Source organism: Rutidosis leptorrhynchoides, chromosome 4 (genome assembly GCF_046630445.1).
Source record: "Rutidosis leptorrhynchoides isolate AG116_Rl617_1_P2 chromosome 4, CSIRO_AGI_Rlap_v1, whole genome shotgun sequence".
NCBI classification, from domain to species: Eukaryota; Viridiplantae; Streptophyta; class Magnoliopsida; order Asterales; family Asteraceae; genus Rutidosis; species Rutidosis leptorrhynchoides.
Window position 1 is genome coordinate 468645661 of NC_092336.1, and position 9270 is coordinate 468654930.

The 9270-nt window shown below is 36.0% G+C and overlaps 1 long non-coding RNA gene across 3 annotated transcripts; it reads right to left on the reverse strand.

Moving 5' to 3' along the window:
* Positions 1-5614: 5614 nt before the first annotated feature.
* LOC139844496 (uncharacterized) lies at positions 5615-8355 on the reverse strand. 3 transcript variants are annotated; one of them, XR_011757986.1, is made up of 6 exons: positions 8121-8355; positions 8001-8043; positions 7455-7568; positions 6620-6733; positions 5838-6462; positions 5615-5725 (listed from the first exon to the last, which is right to left on the reverse strand). It is a non-coding gene; the product is annotated as an uncharacterized lncRNA (long non-coding RNA). The 3 variants fall into 3 exon arrangements; XR_011757987.1 differs by having other exon boundaries at positions 5838-6445; positions 8001-8355; XR_011757985.1 differs by having other exon boundaries at positions 8001-8355.
* Positions 8356-9270: the final 915 nt, after the last annotated feature.

Sequence of the window (9270 nt, forward strand, 5' to 3'; positions counted from 1 at the left end):
AAGAGAGCAATACAATAATCCTTCTCTAGATCAACTAGAGGTATACAACATCATCATACTCTTGAACAACAATAATCAACAAGTATATGAAGAAATTAAAGATGAAAGATTCACCCAATAAACTGCTCTCTGTTCCAGCAGCAAAATCACGACCTACAGACCTTATTAGACTAATTCAACGTTTGAAAATGTTGGCACTAATGTCAGGAAGACACAGCCCAAAAATTGAGAAGATTCAACGGTCGGATCTCCGGGGATCGTCGATTTTCTGAACTGCTGTATTTTTAGACGGAAATTGAGAATCTCTCTTTTTCTTTTTGATCTCTCTGATCTATCTACTCTCTTAATTAATGAATACAGCTGCACAACTTCAAATTAAAGATGCCCCTTGATGGTTGACCAAGTGAAACAATCAATTGGGCTTAATTTGTTGGGCTTGGGCTAACCACATAATTGGAAACCAAATAAAAAACCCAACAAATCTCCCCCTTTCCAATTATGAGGAAGGGATCGCCATCCCGGCGATCGAGCAACATACCTTAAGCTTCTCACTTGCTAAAGCCTTTGTGAACATGTCGGAACCATTATCATCGGTATGAACTTTATCAAGTTCAAACGAACCATCTTCAAGACGTTCTCTAATCCAATGATACCGCACATCTATATGTTTTGTCCGCTTATGATACATAGAATTTCTAGCCAAATTAATCGCACTCTCATTATCACAAAGAACCACATATCGTGATTGCTTAAACCCAAGGTCTTGTAGAAACCTTTTCATCCACAATAGTTCTTTGCACGCTTCTGTTGCTGCCATATACTCAGCCTCGGTTGTAGACAATGCAACACACTTTTGTAACCTTGATTGCCATGAAACTGCTCCCCCTGCGAAAGTCATCAAATATCCAGAAGTGGATTTCATGTTATCTTTGTTTCCTGCCATATCTGAGTCTGTATAACCAACGAGCATCGGCTCTCCATTTCCGAATGTGATACCTAACTTTGAAGTACCTCGTAAGTATCTCATAATCCATTTAACCGCTTCCCAATGCTTCTTACCTGGATTTGACATAAACCGACTAACAACACCTACCGCATGAGCTATATCAGGCCTAGTACACACCATAGCATACATCAAGCTACCAACCGCCGAAGCATATGGAACTTTATCCATCTCCTCAACATCCTCCTTTGAAGAAGGGCAATCTCTATCTGTTAGCTTAAAGTTTGTAGTAAGAGGGGAACTAACCACTTTAGCATTCTTCATGTTGAACCTACTAAGCACCTTTTCAATGTATTGCTCTTGTGATATATGTAACGTCTTAGCACCTCTATCTCTAGAAATCCGAATGCCAAGAATCTGTTTTGCTGCCCCAAGTCTTTCATAGCAAAAGACTTGCTCAATTCTCGCTTCAACTGCGCAATTCTTTTAATATTTTTACCAACAATCAACATATCATCAATGTATAACAACAATATGATGAAATCATCATCACCAAACCTCTGAAAGAAAACACAATGATCTGAAGTTGTCTTTCGGTAGCCTTGCTTTCCTATAACCGACTCAAACTTCTTATACCACTGTCTCGGTGCTTGCTTCAACCCATATAGACTTTTCTGAAGTCTACAAACATAATTTTCTTTACCCTTAACCCGAAAACCTTCAGGTTGCATCATGTAGATTTCCTTATCCAAATCACCGTGAAGAAAAGCAGTCTTGACATCCATCTGTTCAACCTCAAGATCAAGACTAGCAGCTAACCCAAGAACCACTAGAATAGATCCCATCTTCACTACCGGAGAGAAAATCTCATCAAAATCAATACCATTTTTCTGGCTAAATCCTTTAACGACTAACCTAGCTTTGTATCTTGGTTGTGAAGTAAGCTCATCTGTCTTCACTTTGAATACCCATTTGTTTCTCAAAGCTCTCTTGCCTTTAGGTAACTTCACCAGCTCATAAGTATTATTCTCTTGTAAAAAATTCATCTCATCTTGCATAGCTTCACCCCACTCTTTCTTATGCTCATCTTTCATTGCTTCTGAATAACATTCTGGCTCTCCCCCATCAGTAACTAATACATACTCATCAGCAGAATATCTAACAGAAGGATGACGGTCTCGGGTAGACCGCCTAAGTGGGACAAATGGGGGCACATCTGGTACTGGAATCTCTACCTGCTCCGGAGCATCACCAACATCAGTACCATGTTCATCATTCTGAATATCATCTCCAACATGTTGTGGAGTAACTGGATCCAAATCAACAAGATCAGTAGTAGGTTGAGGAACTGAATCTGTCTTCTCAACATCTTTTAACATCTGATCTTCTGTAAAAACAACATCTCGGCTTCGTACAAGTTTCTTCTGAACTGGATCATATAACCTGTACCCAAAATCATCTTCACCATAGCCGAGGAATACACATGGCTTAGTCTTCATATCAAGCTTTGACCTCTCATCTTTGGGTCCATGAACAAAAGCTTTACATCCAAAAACTCGTAAATGGCGGTAAGAAACATCTTTGCCGCTCCAAACCCTGTTAGGAACATCAAAACGCAAAGGAACACAAGGGGTTAGATTAATAATATGAACTGCCGTATTTAAAGCCTCACCCCAAAAGGAATCGGACAACCCTGCATGTGAAAGCAAACATCTAACTCTCTCAACCAAAGTTCTGTTCATCCTTTCTGCTAAGCCATTCAACTGAGGTGTCTTTGGTGGAGTCTTTTGATGCCGAATACCATTCTCCTTACAATAAGCATCAAATCTGCCAATGTATTCACCGCCATTATCAGTTCGAATACACTTGAGTTTCTTCCCCGTTTGCCTTTCAACTAGTGTATGAAATTCCTTAAACTTTTCAAATACTTGATCCTTTGACTTTAAGGTATAAACCCACACCTTCCTGGAATGATCATCGATGAATGTAACAAAGTAGGAACATCCACCAAGTGTCCTAGTCTTCATAGGCCCACACACATCCGAATGAACTAGATCAAGTATGTTCTCCATTCGAAAAGGAGAATGACTCTTAAACGCAACTCTGGTCTGTTTCCCTGCCAGACAGTGAGAACACTTACTCAAATCAATACCACTAACACCCGACAACACATTCTTCTTGAACAAGATAGACATCCCCTTTTCACTCCTGTGGCCAAGTCTTTTATGCCACAACTCAGTAGAATCAACATTGTCCACTGCGTTAACAATGTTCTGGATGATCTTCGGACGCGTGATGTATAATCTTGAGTCTTTCTTGCCTCTTGCCACTATCATAGAACCAAGAGTTAGTTTCCAAATACCATTACCAAAACCGTTATAATAACCATCATCATCAAGAATGCCTGTTGAAATAACATTAAGTCTCATATCCGGAACATGTTTTACATTATGCAAAACTAACTCCATTCCCGTGTCAAATTTCAAACAAACATCTCCAATACCAACGATCTTTGATAACCCGGCATTACCCATCCTAGCAAATCCATAGTCACCTGGAGTGTAAGATGAGAAGTGATCTCTACAAATTGCAACATGACATGTAGCACCACTATCAACAATCCAACTCGTGTCATCATGAGTAAGATTAATCATATCATAATCAATACAAACAAAGAATTCATCCGTAATAGTGTTAACTTCAACCTTATCATCATCACCACCATCACTTTTCTTTTGTTTATTCTTGTCATATGCCTTTTTCTTCCCATTCTTCAACTTTGGACAATACCACTTTGTGTGCCCCTTTTCATGACAATTATAACACTCAACATTAGCAAATTTACCTTTGCGTGAGCTGCTACGATGATTGCCTCTTTTACTCTGACCTCTACTATGACTTCTCCCCCGCGTTTCTGTGACCAAGATATCTGACTGTGAAGAGGAACCTTGTGACTTTCTTCTCATCTCTTCATTCAAAATACTACCCTTAGCCAATTCCATGGTGATAGTACCATTCGGTGCAGAGTTGGACAAAGATGTCCTAAAAGTCTCCCAAGAGTCCGGTAATGTACCAAGTAGCCAGAGACCCTGAATCTCATCCTCAAACTTGATACCCATACCTGCAAGCTGATTTATAATACCCTGATATGCATTTAGGTGATCCGTAATAGGAGTCCCATCATGATACTTCAAAGCCATCATCTGCTTAATTAAGAACAACTTGTTATTCCCAGTCTTTCGTTCATATAACTGCTCAAGCTTTTTCCATAAGGCTTTAGCATCAGTCTCCCCAGTAATATGATTCACAACATTATCATCAACCCACTGCCGAATATACCCACATACTTGTCTATGCAAAATTTTCCATTGGGCATCAGATTTTTCCTCAGGTTTATCCTCAGTAAAAACAGGCAAATAATAATCTTTCACATAAAGAAGATCCTCCATTTTACCTTTTCAAACATGATAATTTGAACCATTTAAACTAATCATTTTACTTGTATTAGCTTCCATCTTTCACACAAGTCAAATCAAATAACCTAGCTCTAGATACCAATTTGATGGGAAAATAATCACAACGGGTAATCTACAAAGCGGAAACAAACCCGTTTGACAAGCATTTCCCGACCCGTATGAACCTGTGAGGAAACTAACAAACAAGCTATATCAAAACCAACCCAAATCAGTCCCCAAATCTGTTCCAAATCAGTAGCTAAACAATAATCAAGCACACACTAAAACACGAGACTTTTTACGTGGAAAACCCCTCAAAATCGAGAGTAAAAACCACGGGACTCGTAAGCCACTTAAATTCCACTATCATCAACAAAGAGAGCAATACAATAATCCTTCTCTAGATCAACTAGAGGTATACAACATCATCATACTCTTGAACAACAATAATCAACAAGTATATGAAGAAATTAAAGACAAAAGATGAAAGATTCACCCAATAAGCTGCTCTCTGTTCCAGCAGCAAAATCACGACCTACAGACCTTATTAGACGAATTCAACGGTTGAAAATGTTGGCACTAATGTCAGGAAGACACAGCCCAAAAATTGAGAAGATTCAACGGTCGGATCTCCGGGGATCGTCGATTTTCTGAACTGCTGTATTTTTAGACGGAAATTGAGAATCTCTCTTAATTAATGAATACAGCTGCACAACTTCAAATTAAAGATGCCCCTTGATGGTTGACCAAGTCAAACAATCAATTGGGCTTAATTTGTTGGGCTTGAGCTAACCACATAATTGGAAACCAAATAAAAAACCCAACAGTGAGTGGCGGGTCAAAACAGGTACTCTATAGTGCAAGTTCAACTGGGTCAAGTTTGGTTGTGTTAAAACACAAACAAAAATGTTTTTTTTTTAATAGTGGTTTAAGAATTTATACAGCTTTAAAATACATTATGGAGATAATGACATGTAAAATTTACACCACATAGTTGCGCGGGTCAGGCCGTCTTGATCATATTCAGGTTAAAGCGGGCTCAATTGTAAATTTGGGTCGGGTTGGTTTGACCCACATACACATTTTATGTTGCGAAGTTTTTCATTTTAACCATAAATAGAGGAACTTTTGCTTATGTTATAAAAAATTTCATTAGATAAATAATCCAAATCTTTTAAAAATTCCTTTTAGCTATAGCTAATTATCACAGAGTAATGCTTGATCAAGACTCCTGTTTGCAAGAGTTGTTTAGTAGCTATCACCTTCCTATAAGCAAGTGTCCCTATTAATAGTTGGTTAGCAGCTATCACTTTACCAGCAAGTGTTCCTATTTACCATAAAAAGAAAATTTAAGGAGAACTTTATGAGATTCAATGGTAACTAACCCATGCTAAGTTAGATAAACAAAAAATGGATTCTTGATGATAAGTATAAACAACCTTATAAACAGCTCGAAAATCTCCCTCACCAAGCTTAATCACGAGACTAAAATCGTGCGTTGCATCTCTCAAAAACTCCATGGCCAAAGGTGTTTGGTCTGTTATGATTTCCTGCAAACTATGCATACAAAAGACCTACTTCACTGTATCATAGATAAAATGTAAACCGAAACTTCAAAACTAATCAACCCAACTAATGGCTAAATGTTAGTGCGAACTCGGAAAAGTTACCTGATATCATATTATCGTCAACAAAACTTCAAAAACAAAATAAAAAAGTCATTAAACAAACATATACAATACAAAATCATTTACAAAATGTTACCTATTTAGACTATTATACAACTATAACATGAATGTTGTCGAACAATATCAACCCAACTAATCTTTGTAATTTCTTTGGTAACAAACTCAATATTAACCCACTAAATAGTGCATGTTGTAGAACAATATTCAAAAGTTCTGAGCATACCTTACAGGTAGGAATTTAGCTCTTTCTGACCACGTGTTCCCAAGAACCTGATTCTAATACATGTATTACATTCCTCTTATTGACTCCATGATTCTTTCTTTATATCCGGATCAAAATGGTTGTGCCGCTGCAGAACCTATACGAACTAAGTATCTGGTGTGATATCAGTCAAAAACAAAAAAATATAATAGTTTTGGTTGGCAAGTATAATAAATAATAAGATAGCACACACTGAAAATTTAGTAGAAATCACACACAAATTCTCTTACTCTTGTAAATGAAGGAAAAAACAGTAGTGAAAAACAATTACCTTTCCTGAATTTGCCTGCCAGTTCGGCCACATAATTCCGTAGCAATAAGTGCCCATTTCGTGCATATATATGCCTTGACCATAGAGGTCAGCTTATCATTAAAAGCAAGGTAACTGTCAAACACCACAAATATAGTTAACACATTCATACCTAATTCAGAATAGAAGTCCCTAATTGATCTTCGAACAAACAATAAATCAAAGTTATAAACATACCCATAATTCTTTATCATTATATTAAGAAAAGGCTTTGTCAAAGCTCCGACAATTTTATGTGATGTTGATAAAGTTCTGAAGGTCTTACCCGTCAATGCAATGTTGATTTGTGAAGGAATCTTGAAAGAACCATAGCATATTGCAGCTACCATTGACCCATTTAACCCAATGAACATGTTTTATGTTTAGTTAATCAACCCACTTTACCACATCAGTTTGTTACCACATCAGTTTGTTAACCATAATAACTCCATCAAGTATACACAGGCACAATAATAACTCCATCAAGTAAATCATAAGAGCCACCAAATAGTTTTTAACAGTAAAGCATGCCCTAAAAAGACATACTTATTTTATTGTATGAATGTATAATTATTAAAATTTATTGTGATGAGTTACCCTCCACTTTCCACTATGTATGTATAGAATAATAAACACCCATAAACTCATACATAGTACTATACCTGTGTTTTATTTTAAAGGGACTTGATTATTTTCAAGCTAATCACAACATTTCAGATGATTATCTATTTTCAGGTTGAAGAGGGTAGAAACAGTTTGGTACATAAGCTGCTGCTAAAAAACTATCATATATGACTTTTTATGTCGTTGCAAGTACCTTGTGATACGTTAGTGTCTGTTTTCTCTGAGCGATAAGCGAACCCTGCAACTATTTGACCAGCGGCATATGGTTCGTGGAGATTATGTCCATGGCCTCACCCTTCAAACCAACCTGTTATAGCAAAAAAGTAGATAAAAATTGTTGGCATAAAAGGTTTATAAAGTGAGTAATCACATAATTTTTTTAGAAAAAAAAGTAATAATCAAGTCAAAAAAACTCTTACGGTATTGAAAGTTTTTTACTCTCATAACACTCGGTTCCAATTTAAATTTTACACTTTATTACTTGATATATCAAACCTTGTAGCAGAGAGTGTTGACTGAACTATTTAATAGATGATCAAAATCAATCAGCATTTGAATTGAAACCCGATAAAAATATCAAACATACTTGCAACTTGTATATATGCATTCAAGCATTTAATCAAACAATTGGTGTGCAAACATAGTTTACAATCTCAAACAATACAAAAGTATTCCTTCATTATACATGTAAGAAAACAATAAACAACAAATAATGATAAGATTTCTCAAAATTAATCACCTTAATCCAGCAATATGACGACCAACATTCATTGAAAACACACCTGCAGTTGGATAACAGGCAAAAAAAAAACCATCTAATTGGATTGATAACGACTGTAATTAATGGTAATTGATTTACCTGGAATGAAGTCAGATGTAAACCCGAATGATCGTGATGTGTATAAAAAAGTTCACACCCATTCGATTTTGCGATTTAAGGAATCAGATCAAAACCATAGGATATTGATTTGAGAAATCGGTTGCATACCATTCCCTATTTGATTTATGCATCAGATACTTGAAAAACAAATTAACTGATTAGGGAAGTAAGGGTTTTAATCAGGAGAAGACCTGTTTTCCTCAGTGATAGTAATTTTGAATTTAGAGGGTGATGCAAATTAGGGTTTTCTGAAATTGGAAAAGTAACGCAGATGACTGAATGAATTGTTTTTGAATTTGAATTCCGCAAAATATCCGTTTTGTTTGGAAGGTTACGGTTTAGGTTCAATCCTAGAAAAGGCCCTGGAGTATCTATCTAATTGCTCAAATTAAACGGTTGACTAAATCAAATTGATTTGATTTTGATTCCGTATTAAATGTAAAAGCCCGAATATAATGTGACTATTAATTCTTAGTTGTAATGTTAATGTTAATGTTAATATAGTTTAAGGGTATAATTGTCTTTGCATAAAGAAGCTTAAAAATTATTAGTAATTAAATTTCGTGTATTAAATGGATGGATGGTTGGATTTTATTGTACAAAATTGATCTAATGGATATGATTTAGTTTGAAGCTTGAATTTTTATTTCTTATTATTGCTTTTGTTTTAATAAGAAGAGAGAAGAGAGATTGTGTAGTACAAATAATGGAAGAAAATGTACAAGTCATGCTAGTCTTTTTTGACGTTCATCCGTGCTAAAATCTCTCCAGGAAGAAAGTGTTGAGAAAAGCGACACCGAATTATAGCAAACCGCTAGTAATAATTGAAATAGCAACAATAAAGAGACATCGAGATTTAACGTGGAAAACCCCAATAGGGTAAAAACCACGTGTAAGGAAAGAAACGCTTCACTAATAAGAATAATAGGAATTACACTTCTCTCTAATTACAAGGATAAACACTAATCTTTATATCTCTTGTAATTAGGAGTTAACACTTTAACTCTCTATTAACTCTCTTTTAGTACACAAGAACACTTGTGATTTTGGGATGAGAAATGAGCATGGCTAAGGCTCATATTTATACTACTAGAAATGTGGTAGGTGAATGTGTAAGGAAGTTTACCTA